Raw genomic sequence first — 22,949 nt, 5'->3', positions numbered from 1 at the left:
TGTTTCATACGCAGAGAGCTCCTACTAAGAAATCTCAGTCATATTGCTACCGGTGTGGTTCCAGGAATCATAATCAATCATCCTACTTGCCCTGCCCTTGGGAAGCGATGCACATCATGCAAAAAACTAGGTCATTTTCAAGCATTTTGCAGAAGCAGCAAGAACTCTCTATGAATTAACAACATAGTTACAGAACTTGACACATGCACTGAATCAATCAGCAATGTTGTTATAACTATTGACTGTAATTTGATATACACAACTGTGAAGGGTCCCAATTGTGAAATATTAATTGATGAATTTCTTTTACAGGTCATAGCAGACTACGCTTCACCCTTCTCCATCTTATGTGAGTCAACATTCCTTGAGTTGTGCGGCTACAATAAGAGACTGCATACACCTGATGTTAATCCTTTGGCATTTGGTGAAAAACCTATTGACATGCTAGGCTAAAGTAGAGAAACACCTACTAAGGTTTATGTTGCCATCAAGGGTAAGAATATTGTTGGTTGGCAGGATTTAGCCAAGATGGGTTTAAACTTGGAACCTGGTTCAGACAATCTTATCAGAGTAGGAGAACTTCCAGACATTAACAGTAAGTAACATTGAGGAACCATTGAACGTAATTTTAGATAGGCACAAAGCCCTTTTCTCAGATAAGGTTGGTACTGTCAAAGGTTTTGTCCATCAAATCAAACTTTAGTCCAGTGCCAAATCTTTTGTGCACAAGGTTCACAAAGTTTAATTATCTGTCAGGGAAGAATTAAAACAACTTCTTAAGGACCTATGTGCTCAAGGTATCATAGATGGGTCACCCCAGTTGAGGTCGCACGCAAACAATCTGTCAAGATCCGCCTATGTGCCGACTTGAGGTCTCTTAACACCAACATTTTAATTGATTGTCATCCACTGCCAAGAATACATGTAATGCTGGCTAATTTAGGAGGTGCTAAATGGTTTTCAGTTATAGACTTGAGGTCTGTGCACCACCAAATTGCTTTGGATCACAAGTCTCAAGAACTAACAGCTTTTGTCACGTCCTTTGGTGCCTACAAGTACCTTAGATTACCTTTTGGGCTGGTGTCAGCTGCCAGCGTCTTTCAAAAACTCATGGATGTCTTATTTGCTACGATGCAAGGTGTACAAACCTACCAAGATGACATTTTGGTGTTTGCCAGTTCCTTGTAGGAACACAATGTCATCTTGGACAAGTTACTGACAATACTCATGCACAAATGTATGACTGTCGGAAGAGAGAAACGTAAATTTGCTACTCAGGAGTTAGAGTATTTAGGGTACACCATCTCTGAGTTTGAGATTAAACCCAAATTATCTTTGATTAGAGCCATCAAGGACGCAAGTTCACCCACAAACAGGGATGCACTTCGTTCATATCTGGGACTCGCAGAATATTGTGCAAGATTTGTATCAGGTTATGCCCACACAGTTGAACCACTCAGAATCTTGCTTAGGAAAGGCCAAAAGTTTGATTGGGCTAATGAAGTTCAAAAGGCTTTCGTTAAAGTAAAGGATTTATTTGTGCAAGCTCCTGCTTTATCAGCTTTTAGAGAAGGTTGTGATTCTATAATCACAGTAGATGCGAGCATCCAAGGTCTAGGTGCAGTTTTAAGCCAAAAGGTAAATGGTAAAGAACAAACCATTGCATTTGCATCTAGCTCACTTAGGAACTTTGAGAAGCAATACAACAGGATTGAACGCGAGGCTCTAGCATGCATCTAGGCTGTGCAGAAGTCTAAAATATGTGTGGGGCAGGTGGTTTGAACTTCACACAGATCACAAACCTTCAGTCTCTATTTTTACAGGCGGTGTCCACAATAATATATCAGCTTGATTGATCAGACTCGTTTCCAAACTACATGAATGTACATTTAACATAAGTCATGTGTCAGGCGGAAGGAACTTTAGAGCGGATTGTCTTTCCTGCATGCCTTTGTTTGAATTTGATGATGAAAGTGAAAATGATGACATTGAATGTGTGGCAACTGTGGATGATATTCTTGCTTTGCAAGATGAGGATGTTATTTTATCTGCTGAGGAGTGGAAGAGGGCGTATCAAGAAGATGAAATATTGAAACAAGTTGGTACATACATTACCGTGGGATGGCCTCTTGTTCGATGCTTACGCAATGAGTTGAAAACTTATGCACAGGTTTCCAGTGAACTTTCTGTGGTTGATGGTTTGATCATGAGAGGTGACATACATGTTCCTTCTTCAAAAGTGCACCTAAAGCACAAAAAGGGAATTTTGGGCCAACCAAGAAATGTATACCCATCAAAGAACATTATTGGTGGCCTTCTTTAGAAAATCAGATAAAGCCTATGGTTGACAATTGTCCTGAAGATCTGGCAATCAGATAAACATTGGAAATTGAGTAAAGCTATCTTATACCCAGTTGCTCTTCCTGAGGCCCCTTGGGACAAAGCGGGTTGACTTATCGGGACCAGATGTAATATGTTATACTGCTAGTGGATTATTTTTCTAAATGGTTGTATTTTTCTTTCACAAACTCTATTCTTCTGACTCAGCTATCAAATTTTTAGAACAAGTTTTTTCTATAGAAGATTCTCTTGGGTCTTTAGTTACTGACAATGGGAATCACTTTCTCTGATCAGATGCACCAATTTTTGGCTAAACGAGACATCAAAGCCTTGCGTTATGGACAGCGTTAAGAGGAAATTATTTTTCACTTCCTTTTCAGATCACTATTCTCACATGATGGATTGTTCATCTTCCCACGTGACTAATGTCTTTTTATCTCCCCTTTATGTTTGTTCCTTTAGGTCAATAGGATTATGTAAGACCTATTGAGGCATTACTACTGTGTGGAGGTTTTTTACTTCCTTTTTTCATTAATTCATTCACTATTCTTCTTTTTTACACATCACTGTGAGTTTTAGGAAGGGATCCTTAAGGTCCTGACGAAGAAGCATGGGGAAGCTTCGAAACATGTCGACACCACTAGGAGGCATAGCTCATTGAGGCATACACCCTCCTCCCCCTCACCTTTTATTAATACCAGCTCAAACGGCAGAATAAATTTTCCTTAGACCAGAGAGCCAGGTATTTTTTAATTCACTTTTCCATCCACTCCTGACCCTTCCTCTCACACCCTTGCATCACACATAGCCGTCTCAGTAATAACAGTGCTCCCACGCAAACGTAGGTCGTAGCACGCCCCGTCCCGTAGAGGGGCGGGAAGACCCCTATGATGAAGCATGACACCAAGGGCCCTTTTGGTGTGTGAGGGGTATTTAAACTACGGATGTGTATTCTCCACGACTGTGGGATACATATTGTGTAAACGGGAGGTTCCTGACATACTATACCCGTGGGTGGATCCTTATGTTTATGTACGCTTGACTGGGAGGAAGTATCCACCTCCACCACTCGCTGAGTGGTACCTCTCTACTCCCCTCTTTGTTCCTTTTCCAAGGAAAAAGTCTAACCAAGAGTTCAGATGAAACAAGTTAAAATGTCTATAAGCAAATACAATCCTTGTAATAATGGCAAAGGTATCAAAATTGGAGATTTTTCATTGATCAAAAACCAGTTATGGTGAGAAAAGGAGATTCTAGCTTTTCTTCTCTTACTAAAGTGCTCAAGGTTGGTAAAGGATCAGTGTTGCTGAAAACAAAGGTTGGTGGAATACTCGGAATGTAGTCACATTATCTCACCAACAGGCTCAAGTATTAACCAAAAGAAAGTTACAAGGTCGTCCTCAGATTGGATGCAGTGGGTTGAACCTCCTCTAGAAAGAGTAAGTATTGAAAGGAATGCTCACGCAAATACAGACTCGTGAAGTCAGGTGCCCAAATAGATTCAAAGATTTTGTAATGTATTAGCATTATTGCTGTTTATGTTGTGCTGTTGCATTGCTTCTTATTTTGTTTGAGGGGGATGGTCATGTAGTATGCTATGTGGCTGTGGTGTTTCTCGTGACATGCCCGTTCTCATCCTCGTGAGCTCTGCCTAGAGACACACATCATAATATGTTTAGTGTTTCTATGATTCAAATATGTTTGTATTGTGCTTGTGGCAGCGGTAGCCGGTTGGTGGGCCTTCTGTTGTGTGGTCAGTGGACTCCACACTCCCAGCTGGCCGGTTGCTGCTCGTCGTCGGCGAAGCCATAAATAAAAAATAAAAAAACGTCATTCAACCACACGTTTCCCTTGCTCCTTACCACAGCACTGAAGGGTAGTACTGCTCCAGAGTTAACATATTTATTTTCACCCTGAGGGTGAGGACAAAATGGAAAGCCTAGTACGGACCAGTCTCAGCACCTGCTTTTTGAGAATTGCCGTTGCTCAGCACCGGCAGGACACAGCCAACTTAAAGCCCTGGCCCACTTTGAGTGTTTAAGGTATTGGCAACTAGGAGTCACCCAGACAGCTGCACTGTCAAGACAGACCTAAACATGTTGTATGCTGATAAATGTGGTGTACGTGTGAATGGGTGCCTCATTTTATCACCCACTTTGAGAGCAAATTTGGGCTCAAGGTTTGAAAGGCGCTGCCTGAATGAATGGACCGAACAGAGCACCGCTCCTACAGATGTGGGGTCAGAGCAGGGTGGGGGCAGGAGTAGGGCTGCAGAGATGGCTGTGAAGGGCCAAATGTGTTAAGAACCTATTGCTGGGTCTATAACTGGCCAAGTGGAGAGGGGGTGGGGCACATGGGAGGGCAGTGCGAGTACTGCACAGATGGTGCATGAGTACAGGTTCTGTCGCAGCATATTTGCTGAAAAAAGATATAACACACAAAGAGCGGTAAAAGCAAATAAAACCAAATGTCAAACTGAATTAAAAGTCTGACAACGATAAGGCCCATTTAAGACATTCAACATTCGTGCCGGTCAAGATTCCAGTAACAATTCAAGGCAAATAAAAATACAGTTTGGTGGCTAATTATCTTACATTTCTCTAAATATTTGCCTGCCTAAGAAAAAACACAACTTGATTCAAATTCACAGAGAAAACATAAAACCCATATTTAGATCATGAACACAAAAAGTGGAACACGTCAAGATTACCAGAAATAGATATGTAGCTATGACAACATCTGGTTATTTTTCACAGCCCTGTCATGCGTTTTCATGGAAACCAGGATTCAGCGCTCTTTTCAACCTGAAATAGGAAAGACAATGGTCAGACGTCACTATGAGGGATGCGCATTGTGACGATAAAACCATATTGATCCCTCCAGCTTTTCTTATTCCACCCCTCATCACCGCACACAGAAATTGGACACAATTTTGAGAACGAAGAGGCGAGAACAGGTCAAATTTGAAACATCTATTTAAAGTCAATCTTCCCACTAGAGAGGTAGATCCTCATCCTCCTATGGAGAGGCATAGATCTGGTATTTAATGTTACTTTTTTTAATTCAGATTATGAGCTCCATCCACAGTAAACCACAAGGAACCTCACTGCCGACACTCTCAAGTTGCTTTAGCAATTCAATCAGCCCACTGTCCAGTGGGGTTCCAGGGTCACCCAAGTGTCTCTGCATAAACTGTTGGCAACTCGTGTGTCCACCCTTTCACCTCAAGCACCCTAAAGGAACCTTACAAGTGCACCACCACTGTGGCATCATTGTAAACAAGTGCATCAAAACACTGCAGGCCTATTCAAGGTGGTTGAGAGGGTGTGCAATTTCTGTTGGCAGACAAGGTTTCTAGTCTCTTAAAAATGTGGTGCACTTGTAGACCAGCAGGATGAGACTACCAGCCAGACATCCATCTTGTAAATACGGAGTGCCCACGCAGAAATCAGGCCATATTTTGAGAACAACCACATGTAAATCCATCTTATTTGGAATGCTTGAACTTTGAACATAAACTCAATCTAAGTGGGCAGTTTTGGACACTTACTGTAAACTGTATTCTATACGGCTGTGGGTTCCTGATAATTTAGCGCCATTTCTCTCTAGATACAGGGATGGATCACCGCTGTAAGTTTCCTTGTCGGTTGGGTTCATGGTCTTTCCCGACTGTTTAATTACTATTTATAGATATAACTGCTGAACAATTGAATTCAGTGTTGAATATTCTCATCCTGCTAAGTTTGTATGGTGCCCTATGGGTCCTGCTGCATACCACATGCACCTATTTCTATTTCCCATGGGCATACTTTTCTACTTGTATTGTAACGGGGCACACCCATGCAGACCCTGCTCCCGCCTGCACCTTATGAGGCAGCTACACTGTTAGATCTCATTTAGGTTCCCAGTTATTTGACTATTTAGGAATACGTTCTCTTGAAGAGTGGTGGTGTGGCCATCTTAGCACAGTGGTGTTGACAAGTTCCAAATGAAACAGTTAACAGAGAACCTGGAAACATTGACTAAGAGGATAATAAAATCTTAGTGCAGAGAGTGAAGAGGAGGGTCATTGACCATGGAAAAGTGAACTTACATTCAATATTTACAAGGGGAGCCATTGCTTCTCCTGCCAAAAAAAACATGGGCCGGTGCAAGGAGTACAGTCAATGCAAAATCAGGACCCTTCCTGTCTTTCTGAATAGGGGGAGGTAAGAGTGGAGTTTTCCTGAAGAGAACCGCAAGCACAAGAATTCTAATGACGGCAATTAGAAGATAAAAAAAAGAACAATTGTGTGAAGTTAAATCCCTTAAATCTTTGTCTGGTTAGGCACTATAATTACAATACAGACAGACAAAGACGGAAATTATATTACATGACCTCTTGACACTCGTCAACCAACACAGTGAAAAACTGCAGACAATCTGAAGCTGTCCGGTCAGACAAAGGATTTTATTCCATCATACAAATTAATGTACGAAGTGATAATAAAAGCGAACAGTGAGGCTATAAAAAACTAAACATTTGAGTGAAATTATAACGTTTTTCGATAAAAGAAGCAGAGTCTGACAAAAGCAATGACTTGATGACTCAGAACAGGCTAAGTAAGGACTGTGGTAGAAATTGAGTTTCTGGTTGACAGAGGTATGCACCTTGTCCAAGCAAGAACCACTGTCCTAGTCAGGGTAAGTCAAATACACACACTAAATTAACCTGTGCCCGCCCTCTGGTAGCTTGGCACAGAGCAGTCTAACTTAAGAGGCAATGTGTAAAGTAACACATCAAACAGTAACACATTGAAAACACCACGAAGACTCCACAACAGTAATCGAAAATAATTTCATAAATAAAACAAGATCAAAATGACAAAAATCCAATCCGTAGAAATTGAGAAATGAATTTGATAAATTCAAATGCAAAAATAGTGCTTAGAAGCAGTAGGCGCTTAAAAAGTTAATTGGTAGCGCTGAACTGGGACAAAGTCAAGAGTGGTAGAGTGCAGGCCAGATACAGGATTCAAGCAGGGCCTGCTGAGCAGAAATACCTTGATCAGGGTCACAAGCCAAGAGATGCGCCGGTGATCCTCACGTAGTTGGGGTGATGCACCGGATTTATCCATGCAACTGCTGTGATGCATTGGTTACGTGAGCAATGCACCGGTTCCGAATGCGAAGCGCCAGGTTGCTCCAAATTGAAGAGGTGATACATTGATTATCTTCTTTCAGAGGTGGCCATGCATCGATTTCGATGCAGCAGTGAGGAGGCGGTCTCAAATGTGATGCGTCATTCTGGTTCCCACAACAGCTGGGTTGCATCAGATCTGATCAGCGCAACAATTTCGATGCGTGGGTCTCGGAAGATGCAGCACTGTATTCTCACTTCCAAGGGCCCAGCACTGGATTAGCACCACTTGGTAGAGCAGGACTCACAGCAAACAGAGTCCAGGTGCTGTTTGCAGGTTGAAGAGAGAAGTCTTTGATATACCTGAGACTCCAGAAAACAGGAGGCAAGCCAACAAGCCCTTGGAGATACTTTGGTTCTGGGATGTTGAGATGCAGGTCCATTCCTTCTCACTCCCAGGCAAAGGAGCAGCAAGCCAACACAACAAACTAGTTTAGCAAAGTGGCAGCCCCTCCCTCCACTCCTCAGCAGCACAGCACAGCACAGCAGTCCTTCTACCTGGTAGAAAGGCCCATCAGGATGTGGTTGGCGTATCAGTCACACCTAAGCTCCCTTTGTGTATTCTCTCTAAACAGCCACACATAAAGCCAACTGTCACCCACCCCAGGCGTTTATTTACAGACAGGCAGAAGGCACCAAATGGTTACAGTAAGAAAATTCCAACTCTCTAAATGTGGCACTTTCAGAATTGTAAATTAAGATCCAACTTTACCATAAGTTGTGTTTTTAAATTGTGATTCCAGAGACTCCAAATTAGTTTTTTCTCTCTCTTGCCAATTGGAAATGACACGTATAAAATGTAATAAGGCAATCCCAAGGTTATATTGGCCTTGCAGTAGTGAAAAACAAATGTAAGAGTATTTCACTACCAGGACATGTAAAATTCAAATGTACTTGTCCTTCTTTTAAGGTACACTGCACCCTGCCCATGGGCTGTCCAGGGCCTACTTTAGGGGTGACCTATATGTACCAAAAAGAAATGTTTTGGCCTGGCAAGTAGGTTAACTTGCCAGGTCGACGTGGCAGTTTAAAACTGCAAACACAGGTCCTGCAGTGGCAGGCTTGAGACATGTTCGAAGCGCTACTTGAGTGGGTGGCACAATCAGTACTGCAGGCCCACTAGTAGCATTTAATTTACAGGTCCTGGGCACATGTTGCACTTTACTAGGGACTTATAGGTAAATTAAACATGCCAATTGTGGATAAACCAATGTGAACATGTTTTAAGTGTAAAGCACATGCACTTTAGCACTGGTTCGCAGTGGTAAAGTGCCCAGATTCCTAAAGCCAGCAAAAGCAAGTTGTGCAAAAAGCGGAGAAGGAAGGGAAAACTTTGGAGGGGACCCTGCAGAAAGGGCCATTTCCAACAGGGTAGGTCTGTGGAATAGAGCCTAAAGCTGTATGACTATAGAGTAAACTTGTCTCCAAGAAGGACAGATCAGACATGTTGAAATTACATGTTAACTAATTGTGCAACAAATAGTGGCAACAAATAGTGCCACACGCTGCGTAAAGAGGTTTTTGATCTCAGTTGTGCATAGGTCTCATTATAGATACCTAAGTGACATATATTACCCAGTGGCAGTCGCCACTGGGTATCGTTAGGACCACTACTCCACAGGAAACAAATCTTCACAAAACATTCCAAAAGAGTTGCATCCACCTCAACTCTTTCCTGGAGAAATTCAGGCTTATCCGTCAGACGGGTGCCAAGAAAACAAGCATTGGCATAGCCAATAGGTCTCGCCTTTGGGACATTATAAGTGTTTAGCCATGCAACACTTGATGTTGTTGCTCCAAGGATATTGCGCTGTATAACTAAACACTTATTAGGTCCCAAAGTCGAGACCTATTGGCTAGGCTTGTTTTCGTTGACTTTGGAACACAGCCACATTGTAGAAGGTATGACTAACTTGAAGTATAAAACTGCTTTTTAAAATGTTGTTTGAAATAAACTTTAGCTATGTTATAGTTATTTCAGGAGGTTGAAAAATGGGAGGAAGATATTTGGGAGTTTAGTTTGCAAAAATGGAAAATGTTTTTAATTGCTCCCTGAGATCTGAACCTCACAACCTATGATTCAGCAAAAGTAAGCAGAAGTAACCAGTCAGTGCCTCTCTAGAAGGGAAATGACCCTAAATGCACACGGGAAAAAAGGCTTTCTTCTGTACAGAAATTATGATGATGAATTAATGAAAAGTAATAATCTTGAATCTGTCTCGGCCCACCATTGGAATGACAGCGGAGAGTGTAAAAGCAGAAGGGGGAAAAACACAGACACCCCGAAACATCACAATGTGAAATTTATAGCGCGAGAAATCCCATAAAGTAGAAGCTGAAGGAAGGCTGCTGCAGACATATCAATAAAATAAAGCGCTGCTCTAATGCTCTTGCTAGAAAATACTTTTTGCAGCTGTCTGTTCAGTGATGTAGACTTGTAGATTGTTACAGGCGCGGATAAACGGGACCGCCCTCTTTTCAAATGCCGAGGTGGAGCCATCCCTTTTATAAACATATCCCCAGCAGAGGACTGGCGAGAGGGGAGCGACAACAGGCAGCGACTGTTTCAAGCATCTCGCAGCAAGGTGTGCACATCAAACACTGCCTGGTAATGGCACCCGCTTTAAAACTGAGAGAAAACGAGTGGTGCGAGTGGTGCGCGCTGTGACAGAGGGAGAGCAGAAAACCAGTGGTGCGAGTGGTGCACGCTGAGACAGAGGGGGAGCAGGAGGAGGTGAGTTCGGGAGTGGTGCATTCCCGAAAGTGATCGCGGCGGAGGAGTGGACCCGCGAGTGGTGCGTGCGCGCTGGGGAGAGCTCTTTTTCAAAGCACATACTCGTGCTTGTGGCGCACCGCTGCGCACTCCCGCAAGCTGTATGCCGCCACAAGCACGCGTATGTGCTTTAAAAAAGAGCTGCACGACGGCTAAGGGTCTTAGGCGAGACCTAAAAAGGAGCGGTGTTCCAAAACATGTTTCACCATTTATTTTTCTGTAGGAAAACTGAACAGTGATACCACAAAAACTTTTGAATGGAATTACAATAAATTTGGCAGGAAGCTAGATCTTGATCCAGAAAGTGTGCTTTTTGTGATCTGGTGTAAATGCATTCACCAGCTTTTGAGAAAATTAGATTAAAAATGTATGCATATATCAGGCCACAAAGGATCTGCGGAGCTGGCAGATCTAGATACAAAGATGTTATGGCAGCCATTTTAGGACTTGAGGATTAAGTCCTCTGACCTGAAAATAACTGTTTAAAAATATATATGGAGACAGGGTAGGGGTACCCTGCCCCAGCCAGGTCTAGTAAAATCAAATGTGTGTCCTAATGTAACGTAACTGGTGCTATGTAAAGCTCTCTGATACCCGATTGGATTCGGGTCAATTTCGCGCTATATAAAACTCTCCAAAAAAAAAAAAAAACTAGGCTCCCGCCCCTTATTTTTTTGAAAGGCCTTCCCCCTCGGGCTGATGACTTTATTTAATTTTTAGGGGAGGTGGAAGTGCAGTCAGTCTTCCCGAGCCTTTTACAGGCCCAGAGGACCCCACTTTTAAAGGCCCCTGGACCTAGTCATCCCAGCTGCTATTCATTCAACTATTGCTGTGAGTGTCTCAATGTCGAACTAGTATGCTCACAGCAATTCTGGGCCCGGGGGCCACAGGGGAGGCCCAGGCCCTCCACTGCCACGGCCAGTTTCCCAGCCTTCACTGTTTGCCGTGCGGCATTAGCCGGCTCCATCTGTTTGCTCCCGCCTGGTGGAAGAAGCTTTTTTTTAATCCTGCTGGGCAGGACTAAACTTGTATTTCCTGCTTGCAGAATACAGGGAGTTTACGTTCTCCCTGCCGATGCTCTTGCAGACAGAGAACTGCAGGTGCTGCGAGTCATGGGGTTATTGCTGCTATCCACCCGAGGGATGGGGTCCCTGGGACCAGTCAATGGCAAGGAGAGGATGGCCTCATGCCCCTCTCCCCAAATAAATGCTTTGGCGTGGGGCTAGGGTCTCCTAAGTCCTTGAGAGGCTTGGGGAGGGAAGGCCACACCTCCCCTTTCCCATAAAAGAAAAATCCTGCTGGGGTGTTCTAGTGTCCCAGGGCTATGGGAAGGCTTGTGACCTGGCGGCACATGCCCTCCATACCCCCCAAAAAATCAATGTTGTCCTTGGGGGGTGGGGCCCCCGGCAACGATAGAAGGATCGGGGAGAGTGGCCACATGCCCATCTCCCCATATAAATGTTTTTAATTGGACGTGAAATAAGCGGAGTTGGTGCTCATTTCACATTCAGTGCTCCAGCTTGGGAGAGCCCTACAATGTCCTACAGCTTTTTTTAATACTTTCATTTGTGGCGGTGACGCTCTAAGGGTCCAGGGCACCAACAACTTTTTTTTAATGTTAGAGGAGCTGCACGGAGTGCAGCAGTGCCTCAACAACATAAACAAAAACACACAAAGAGTCTCCTGGGTCATTTAATCCATGACCGCCGGAGAGCTCACTGTATTTTTTAAAAGCATTCCGAGCGGAGGCTGAACACTCTTCAGCTGGACTGCAAGACCCCCTTTTAATTGGTTCTATTGCTGCACTTTGTGGCCTGAAGACTAAAGAAATTTAAAAAAAAAAAAGAATGCGAGGTCCTAACCGAAAAACTCATCACATGCAGCTACCCTAAAAAAAAACTGGTAACAAGAGCAAGAAAATGCGCCTGGTACAATCACCGTGAAAACATACTCACACCTAAGGAGAAAAGAAGTAATTCCCGCATTCCCTTTGTCTCAACTTTTTCGCCTTCTAGCAATAAAATTTCAAAAGTCCTCAGAGCCAACTGGAATATACTGACTCCCCTCAATATATTCAACGAACCACCTTTGTTCTCATACCGAAGGGGTAAAAACCTTTCTGATCATTTGGTACATGCCATTACATGGCCTGAAACGACTACCAAACAGACAACTGTCGGACTATGGGATCTACCACCACTTATTGGACACAATAAATGCCATAGGTGTTCTGTATACCCACTAACATTGAACACGAAATGCTTTGAACATAACGGACAAAAATATGATCTGAAATCATTTACCAACTGTAGATCACAGAATGTCATTTACTAAATCTGCTGACCGTGCAATCTCTTATACATTGGACAGACTACTCAGATGGTCAAGGACCGAGTTCTACAACACCGCAGCCGCATCTGGTGCGGGGTGACTACTGCACCATTGGTTACACACAATCAGGAACACAACCACAATGAGAATTACATTGTCTGGATGGTGATCGACAACCTTCCATCCCCAGAAGAGGGTGTGACATCCAGAGACTCCTACACCGATGTGAATGCCGTTGGATAGCCCGTCTTAACACAATTGAACGGGGCCAGAACACTTCGGATGAATGGAATACCACACTCTCTTAACCTTGCCCTGACCCAGCTCGTTCTGTCCTTTGTCTGAACTCCCCTCTTCTGCAGCCTGCGAGAATACACACATTGCGGACACTCCCTCTGTCCCCCCCCACCCCTGATGGTTCCCAATATAGACAGTGTGGTTGACTAGCCCCCTTCCACTCTAAGGTTTCGCTAGCTGTACTAATGTTTTACATGATCAACTGCGCTAGCTCGATCTATTACAATACTGAGATCCTAAGTACTATCATCACTAACGGTCTTGTTTCTGTATAAATTGCCAATTCTGCTCTTGTAATCGGCTATTACAATTGTGTGCTCCTCATGTCACTGCTCCTTATGTGGGTACCCAAACACCAACCAAACTAATTCCTCTTGATTTAGGAATGGACCACATTGACGTATATTGTAAATTATTATCAATTAACATGTATGATGTTTTTGTCCTTCCCCCACAGTGACTGTTAATTACTGTTATTTCATTTCCCTAATTACAACTCTTCAAAATCATGTCAACTTATGGAGCTCCCACCTATGTTGTAATCATTTTTTCCTTTCTGCCTCAGTCTGTCTTCACTATTTCCTTCTAGTATCTCAGTGCGCGCTCTAGCGTTACAACCCCGCCCCCATCACGTGACCAGCCAAACGCTCTTAACGCGTCCTCCTTTGAGTTCACGTAAACACAGCCCGACTTCTGCCGGCATTCTACGATTGATTCCAGACACACTGACAGACCCATAGGCTGCCCGTTGTCCTACTTCCAGTAATTTATGAGTAAGTACTCCGCTGCGTGCTTTCTATTCACGGCCGACTGGCAGCCCCATTTATCCCGTATTGATGTGCACCCTCCCCTTGACCGGTACCCTGTGGTAGGCATTCCGGAACGCCTACCACCACCGCGCTTTTTCTTAAAGTGTCTTTCCGTTTAGCTCAGGACGTCATTAGTGCCCACCTGTCTTAGGGTTTCCCGCTTTCACATACAACCTTCCCCTTGACTGATACCTTGCAGTAGGCATCCCAAACGATTCCCGCCACCTCGTTGGTTCCCTTTAATGCCCTTACCATTTCCCGTAAGATGCCTTCACTTTGAACTTTCCAATACCATTAAGCGCCATTAGTGCCTGCCAGCTCCACGGCCCCCCCTTCCAGCACACGTACGGCCTTCCTTTCCCGGTTCCCCTCCTTACCAGACACCTGCTATTGTCCCATATCCTGACAAACACAGGACAGTAACATGGAACTTATCGCCTAATCGGTGAGTACCTCACTCCTAATCACGGTCGTCCCCCGATCCATTCTCAACGAGACCGCAGGAGAGATGATCGCATGATAGTTGTATCTATCACATCCTTCACACACGTTTACCTTTCACCCGCTTGCCTGAGCGTCAATTTCTTTTCCCACAGATATCCTTACAATTTGAAGCTCTTTAGTAGCTTACTTCACGTCCCGAACTTAACGAGGACTGGACTACTGCCTCGATTATTCACTCCTGGCTACAATGAGTGAGTCTAACTCATTGCCTCCTAAGCGCTTTTCTCACTTCCTTCTTCTTTTCAGGAGCCTGGACACGTGGTTTTCTAGCAGCGGTCTTTTTAACCCTTGACTATCTGGTCTCCACCTCTACCCCTCTTTCCTTTTTTAGGAAACTACCTGTCCCTCTTGATCCGCCGAGTATACCGAGCCCTCCATATTTATCCTTCTTTCCCCAGCACTGCAACTGAACTAATGTAACCTGGTCCTGATGATGGCCTAAGCCTTTTGCAGGCCGAAACGCCGTCGACTCCCAGAGTGGAACTTTTGGTGCCCCTACCTACGGATACCCTACACATTTAAAATTGCTTACTTTTGTCTTTTGTTGTCGCAGTATCTTGAACATGTAAATCGTGGTTTTATCTCACTTGTAGTTGCGCCCATCGTTCTCACTGTTCATACCACGTCATGTGTCACTTGCGCCGTCACCACACTTCACGAGCACTTGTGCACAGTATTTTGTTGGTTACATGCCATTGAATGTAACGCAGTGCTACTGACTCATGTGCTTGAACATAGGAAGTTAATATGTCCAACAGGTTTACTACATGAAATATATTTTGCATTTATTTGATTTGTTTCCCTGGTTTCTTTCCTTTTTGGATTAAATCCTGTCTAAGTAACTGTGTCATTACACATATCTGCCCCTTGAAACGATACCCTTGAGACATTGTTGTTTGTTACACAATATGGTGGTGCAGCTCAAATGGTTTGGAATGAGGGCATGCGGTGGCACGAACTATTACCAAAGTTAAATTCACTGGTGAGGGGCAGCCCCTGCCTGGACGTCCTGCTTTTGCACCTAGGAGAAAATGATTTAGTGCAGTTAAAAAACCGGCGCTGATAAAGAGCGCGCCACAGGAATTGTTGGAAATCAAAGGGTCATGGTCTAGGATCACTATTGTTTTTACTGAGTTCATGCCAAGAAGAGTCTGACAGGGACTCTGAAACCTGGGGCTATCAACAGGGCACGCAGGAAGGGGAACAGAGGACTGCAGTAGGTCTGCAAAGCAGAGGGTTTGGTTTTCCCTGATCCCAGTGATATCAAGTATGAGATGGTGGAGTTTTTTTCCAAGATAATGGGATACATCTGTCCATCTCTGGGGTGTAATCGCATTTGATGCAACATTTCCGCCAAGATGTTCCGCACTTGCATTTACCAGCGGCAATGCGGATGTTTAATGTGGGAGGTGGAGGGGACGGGGGAGAACAGGAAAACTGTGTTTTTCCTGGTGGCGGTTGGTACACATGTTAAAAAAGTTATTGTAAGGTACGCTGGTCATGTTCAGACCCAGTCGAAGTTTCGGATGGGAGGGGAGTTTATGGATGGCAAGAGTGTGGTGTGTGCACGAGGCTTGGCTGCAGGGAGTTTGAGTGAGAAGAGTTGCAATTGGATGTTGGAAGGGTTGCTTGGGAGAGGATTTGGTTAGCAATTATGATGTATGGGGATGCCCGATGAATGTTTAGTATGTAAGGTGTAGAGCCACGGTTAGTAAAAAGCTTGTCCACCTGTTTCATTAGAAGCAGCCTTATGCACACTATCACATAGTCAGTCGTTCTTGGATACGCATCACGCCCGAAGAAAAATTCATGCAAGAGAAAGTGGAATACAATTATTGATTTAAAATATTTGTTACTTTATTGAGCTTTTAAAGGTGATAAGAAAACGTGAATATAAAAAGAGAATGTTGATTTGGCTAGGAAATGAACACGGGCCTCCCGTGTGGCAGGCAGACAATTGTATACTAAACCACCAATGCTCAGCTTATTAAACAGAAACACAGCACTTCTATATAGGAAACACGGAGGTGTGATATACGGACAATACAGCGTTATTGATATGCAGTAGGTGGTAAACTTCTGCCCACTGAATCTGAAACTAACAGATCTCACAGTAAAGTTCACATGTGGGGACTATACCATGGTGTGCAGACTGGTGGTGCTGCGCTCAGATTTTGCAGGCACCGATTCATCACTGATATTTTAAGGATACGTAGAGAATGAGGACATTGATCTATATGTACTGAGAAGAGGGGGTGAGAGCTCACTCAGAACAGGGGGTAGCCCCTCCCCCCCCCAATATGTCAGATCGCACTCCTAAATCGAGGGTACGAAGGCGTAACCGAATTCACGCGCACAACAGCGTCATGTGACAATGGCAGTTTATTTGTCTTTTTTTATTTTGGTTCAGACACATTCACTCAGCCCGGCTCAATCTTTAAGACAAATGAACCTCAAATTCAATTAGCAAGCAGGCAGGAGCCACTACAGTGCCAGTCCAATGTGAGGGTTATCAGAATTTGGGATAGCAGCCACACTGAATGCATGGGTTTACAAAGAAAACACGGTTGTAACCCTGAAATATGTTGCAGGTGAAGTGAGACAGAAACGAGCCTGTAATGAGATTTCTGAAGGCATTGAACCAAATGCCTCTAAATGTACAAAAAGTAGCTGCTACGGTTATAGTACTCACTTGTAAGACACCCATAAGTGCACACCTCACACATTACATCACTCATGACGTGTTCAGTGACATCCCTGATGACATCATCCAGCAAAATAAACTTCAATGTATTACATAAAATACCATGTAATTTTTTTTAAATAGAACGATGACACAGGTGAGAGATGTACAGCACAGAGCTCACTGTACCCTTATCAACTGCTACTCTCACTTATCACCTAAGATATAGTTATCAGCCGATAGCCCTGTCTCTTCTGAACCACTACTGTAAACATTAATGACCACAGTAAAATGTTTAACTGTTTAGGCTAGTCTGTTGTAAACCACAACTGCATATGGGAACCTGGAAAGAGGTTTTAGTGCAAATGCCAGATTTACACAAACCACTACAACATACAAGCAGTAGTGAGGTCTTAGCAGGCAGGCCACTGTGCACAAACCACCAGTAAAATTATTCTTCATTCTGGAGGAAGGTGTGAGCAGAGAGGTGAGTCTGTTGTAAATATCTACTACACTGAGCCACCGCCCTAGAGAAAGGCCTTAGTGAACATATGACTTTATTGCAATCTACTACTACAGTCATTCATCACAAAAGGAAGAGAGGTCGAAGGAAACTGCTCATTATGTCATAAAACAGAACTATATACAGCCATCACTGTGGAGTGAAGTCTCAATAAGCAGCTTAGACTGTCACAAAGCACTACCATACACGGGCAGGGGACATGTGTCATTGTAGAGGCTAGTTCACTGGTAAATACTACAACCCACTTTAAAAACAGGATTGTAAATCAGATGACGTGTTACAAATTGTATCAGTCATTAGTAGTACAGAAAGAATAGTAATTGAAGTTATGCAGTAGCGTATTATATATCTTTAAGTCAGAAACTTTTACAAAACACACTCACTGGATGATGGCATCAGCGATGTCGTTTGAGATGTGATCAGTGATGTGATCAGTGATGTCAAGGACTATTTCATGAGTGATGTAATATGTGAGGTCATAAGCAGTGCATTGAGGGAGCGCAAGTTATACTTAGCTCTGGTAACTAGAACTGCTGAATTTCTATGGTTGTGTGTGTAAATTCTGAGTCTACCTACAACATCCCTGTAACCTTTGCTCTTTTCAGTGAATTTCTAAGGTGTTTTTAATTCTATTTCCCAACTAGAATATCCCAGTAACCTTGGGTTCTTTCAGTGAATACAGATATTTTACACTCACCTGTGAAATACTTCCATTATCGATGTAAAGGCATGTGTGGAAAAGGCATATGCGTGGTAAACGTTTGCATGGTAAAGGTATATGCCTTTTAATAGATGCGAGGTAAAGGTATTGAGTGGTAACGGTCAAGTTGTAAAGGCTGTTTCCCTGCTTGCTGAACTCAGACATTTCAATAGAGCTAGAAAGATTGCTGATCCTCTTGAAGGTAGATCATTTTAACACTGTGCACACAGGCCACCCAAAATCCATCTCCAAACACTGGAAAGGATATGAAGCCAGGCAGAGAGGAAAGCAAAACCTGAAAAAGTACAACTACATCTCCCCAGCCCTGAAGGCACTTGACTAGCTCCCGATTGGCATGGTTCTACACAAAGGTTTCTGGAGTAGGAGCTTTGAGTGCCTACAAAAACTAGATCCTCATTATACGCCCACTAAAAACCTATGGCCCATCCTGGAATATTTGATCCAATCAAAGATGTCCAACAGGTCTAAACAGCAGGTGGATCGCGGAGTGCGACTGTGGAGCAAGTTGAACCTGCTTCTAAGAGCACAAACAAAGCCATGACCCCTCCAGTGCAGAGTTTTAAACCGCCTTGTTCCTCCCAGCCCCACTGTTTAAAGGGAACAGAACCAGTCTTCCTTCCTGGTGTTTAATGCAACTCCACAGAAGGGGGTGGTGTGTGTGTGTGTGTGTACGCGATAGGTAAAGCATCAGACAATCCACACTCAAGAGTATGGAGCGGTTAATACACACAGTAAATATGAAATATCATGAAGACGCAGCATAGGGATAAACGAAGAACGTCCAGCAGGCAGGTACCTGCCATCCTTGTCCTCCGCGGCCTCCAGCCTTGCTAACACTTTCTAATATCATTAAACAACCTGCTTTACTCTGGCTATTACTTTCATTATGCCGCAAGCCACACCTCATCCCTGCGTCTTGTGGGCAGTTCAGCCACTCTATAAAGACAACAATCACAGAGAGCTGCTAACACGCAGCTCGTTAACAGTCTTGGAGACATTAAGCAGCCATTTTCCTAAATATAGATTCCCTCATTAACTGAGCGCCTGCCACTGCCTCGCCGAGCCTTGCAGCACAATAACCAGTGCTGCGGCATTCTCTCTCGACAGGCATAGCGCTACCCTCCATAGTTACCGTATTGCGGCTTGTCAAAGCCAAAGGACGCGTGGAACTCCAACCAGAGGCAGCAGGTTGGAAACTCCATAATGAGTGATCATAAGGTCAACAGGGCTCCGAGCTTAACCTCCCTGTCAATCATGACTGAAGGTACTGGAGGCAATGAACTTCTGAGGTGCAAACTGCGGCTGAAGGACTACTAAAGTAAAGTGAACACAAAGGGCCCGTCTGACAAAGGGCAGAAGGGGCATGCTGAAGGTCCAAATTACAAAGGCGAGGTATGTACGCACTGTGTAGGTTTCTGCAAAGCACAGGGGGAAATAATTTTGCATACGTGGGTGTACATTGGAGTTATTATTGCGCGGTATAAGTGACAAATGCTTATTGCTGCACCATCACACCTGCAGTAGAAAAGTGGTAGTTTCCAATGTATTTATCAACAAACATGGGAATAAAAGGCTGAAAAAGGAAGTGGCAAGAGATTTCAAAGAAGAGTCCAGGGAAGGTGATGGGAATCCCAGAACACAACCTCACGTGCACAACTCGCGGACACAGTTACAAATTCTGATACAAACACTTTATCAAGGACTACTCCAGCAATGTACCCGTCCAGCCTTGGAACAAGTGAGAGAACACAGTGTGCAGATAATGGGAAAATGTTCCACCATAAAATGCCACACCAAACATACATGTGCATGCGTACATACCAACTGTGCATGACACTTCTAAAGTAGGATGGACATGGCTGATCACATGTAATCCAAATCAAACTACCACTAAAACAAATTAGACTATGTTTGGACGCAGAACACACCAGGCAACCACGGACCATGGATGATGGCCACTGTGCCACTGGCCAATCCAGCTCATATGGCAGGCATTAGAACAACACCAACCCTGCTCAGCAACTCTGATAATTGTGAGGACCAGGTGTCATCACTATGGCTCTGGACTAGAAAGAGGGTAGCTCTGGACTAGCAGAAAGAAGCTAGCGAGACAGAGGGCATTCACAGGATATATTTTGTGTGGCTGAGGTACATCATTGAAGAGGTGTCGCTTTCCAAGATACTTCATAAGGAACATGGTGAGGGATCGGGAGAGTGAACCCTCCACCAGCCGATTGCAATAACTCAACAGATTTACAGCAGTGCACACGCACATACCCATGGCATTACTCAGCCGACATTGAGACTCAGAGTGACGTTTAGCGTGCTTGGCTCACACTGGTGAATGCTATTATAATCAGCAGAAGTTGCAAAATTGTCAGAGACAATTGTGGTATGCATAATGTATTTTTACAAGAGGCCATACACTTTGACCTTAATACCAGGTTCGGTCGAAACCTGGGTCACCCAGCAGCGGCATGGGGAAGAGGCCAGGAGGTGGATGTGAGACGCTGTATGGTTAGGGTGACCAACCGTCCGTAAATTTCACGGACAGTCCGTAAATTGGACCTCACGTCCGTTGTCCGTGAAGATCCTTTTTACGGACGCCTTTTGTCCGTAATTTTAGGCATTACAGAGAACAGATCTGTTCCCCTGCGAGAGGCCTCAGCTCCGTGATGGGGCCGCCTCGCACTCCTCTGAGCGCAAGAGCAGCCGCACACCGCCCATTGTCATTCTGTGTGGGGCTGATTGCCACATACAGAATGACAATGGGTCAGTCTGGGCTGGCACAGCATGTGGTGGCCTCCTCCAGCCTCGGTCCAGGGCAGGGCATTCTATCACCTGGAAGTGCAAAAACGCCCGAGCTGCTGCTACCTGAGCATCCAGTCAATCAAAGGAAGGCGGTGAAAGAAGTTCAAAGGAAAAGATTATAGTTATAGTATAGCAGCCATGGTTGCTGCTTTTTTATTTTATGCAACTAACAACCATTGACAAAGCCAATAGTTCTGGCTTGTTGTAGGTGTAACGTTACTTGTTCTAAGTGTAACGTTACTTGTTGTATTATTTATCTGGATGCAATGACACAAGCAACAAAAATACCAGTCGGGCGGCACATTATATTAAGCACAGATTTTTAGTTTATGTGTTTTAAGCCACGCATTTTATTACATTAAACATTCTTTTGGAGAGACCCCCCTAGTTTTTACATCCCACTTAAAGCTCTGGAAACACCATGTCACAGTCACCCCACGTCCAGGCACTGTGCATCATGCATGACTCATGCCTTCCACTTTTTCAGATTGCCTAAGTGCAGGGGCATAGTGAACCCCACCCCACCCCACCCCTTGCTTTAGTAACTACAGTGAGGGTGGAGTTCTTGATGGGTCTCATAATTAATGTGAAAAGGTGAGTGAGTAAGTGAAGGGATGGGTGGATGGATGGCTGGATAGATGAGTGAAATGATGGATTGATGGATGAGTGAAAGGGTGGGTGACGGGTGAGAGAATGGGTGGATGGATGAGTGAAATGATGGATGGATTGATGAATTGATAAGTGAAAGGGTGGATTGCTGAATTGATAAGTGAAAGGGTGAATGAATGGACGAATGAGTGAAAGGGTGGATGTAAGGCTGGATGAGTGAGTGAAAGGGCGGGTAGATGGACAAAAGGATGGATAGATGAGTGAAGGAGTGAAAGGGTGGATGGATGAGAGAAAGGATGAATGGATGAGTGAAAAGATGGATGAATGATAGGTTCAATGGATGGATTCATGAGTGGATGAGTAGATGGATGGGTGGGTGGGTGGATGGAAGGATGGATGGCTAAGTGAAAGGGGAATTGAAAGTGAAAGGGGAATTGAAAGTGAAAGGGGGATGGGTAAATGGATGGCTGAACGGGTGAGTGGGTAGAAGGATGAGTGACTGGATGGATGAATAAGTGAAAGGATGGTTGGATAGGTAAATGGCTGGATGGATGAGTGAATGGATGGATGGGTGGAAGAGTGGATGGATGAGTGTACGGATGGATAGGGTGAAAGGGTGGATGATGGATGAGTAAAAGGGTGGATTGAGGGATGGATGAGTGAAAGGATGGATGGAAGGATACGTGATGGATAGGTTTGTAATTGGTTGAATATGGACATGGATGGGCACACAGATGGAAGGACAGAATGAATGGTTAAAGACTGAATGATGGATGAAAGTATGATTACACATTGTAAGCCCCATTATCTTAAGCAACATTTCCTATACATTGACTTTAACATTTATATGAGTGAGTGTATAATATGTGTGTGTGTTGTAACGCACTCCAACACTCTGCCCCACATACTTGGGATGAGTAGCACTATAGAAGAAATTAAATACACATGAGAGAGGCTCTATGTGAAGATGAGGGGCGCCATTGAAGGGTTGCAGCAAGGCCGGACCGGCCGGACCAGGCATCAGGTGTTTTCTCTGGGAGCTGGAAAGGTGGGGGCGGTTTTGTTACCACAAAAAGACCTGCACATTTGCTTAAAGCTGCGCGCACACTGACAAACCATGAAGTGCACAATTGTCTCAACCTAATATAAACTTATTTTCACTTGTACTTTAGTAGTTGTCTATATACTTACTTATATACTATTGTGCAACCTTCTCTGATGTGTCTGTAAAACGTACCTTTTGTCCTGAATTTTGACCTCCTGTCCTGAATTTTTGTCCTGAATTTTGACCCCTTGTCCTGAATTTTTACACTCACTGTCCTGAATTTGCACCCATGTCAGTTGGTCACCCTATGTATGGTTGCATTCT

General features: G+C 44.0%; 1 protein-coding gene across 13 annotated transcripts in view; it reads right to left on the bottom strand.

Annotated features, from left to right (window-relative positions):
- The window catches only part of PAK6 (p21 (RAC1) activated kinase 6), a 345,174-nt gene that overhangs the window by 153,323 nt on the left and 168,902 nt on the right, over nucleotides 1–22,949 (bottom strand). For 6 of the 13 annotated variants that reach the window (XM_085626899.1, XM_085626897.1, XM_085626898.1 and 3 more), the window contains one exon: nucleotides 5,051–5,144. The exons of 3 other annotated variants lie outside the window; for them this stretch is intronic. The gene's annotated coding sequence lies outside the window, so the exon portion shown is untranslated. Of the gene's footprint in view, nucleotides 1–2,110; nucleotides 2,246–5,050; nucleotides 5,145–22,949 lie in introns of all 13 variants that reach the window. 4 more of the 13 variants (XM_085626903.1, XM_085626900.1, XM_085626905.1 and 1 more) reach the window with 2 other exon arrangements.

This window comes from Triturus cristatus, chromosome 9 (assembly GCF_964204655.1).
Source record: "Triturus cristatus chromosome 9, aTriCri1.1, whole genome shotgun sequence".
NCBI lineage: Eukaryota > Metazoa > Chordata > Amphibia > Caudata > Salamandridae > Triturus > Triturus cristatus.
Note: the sequence above shows the minus strand (reverse complement) of the source record. Positions and strands in the feature narration are given on the sequence as shown.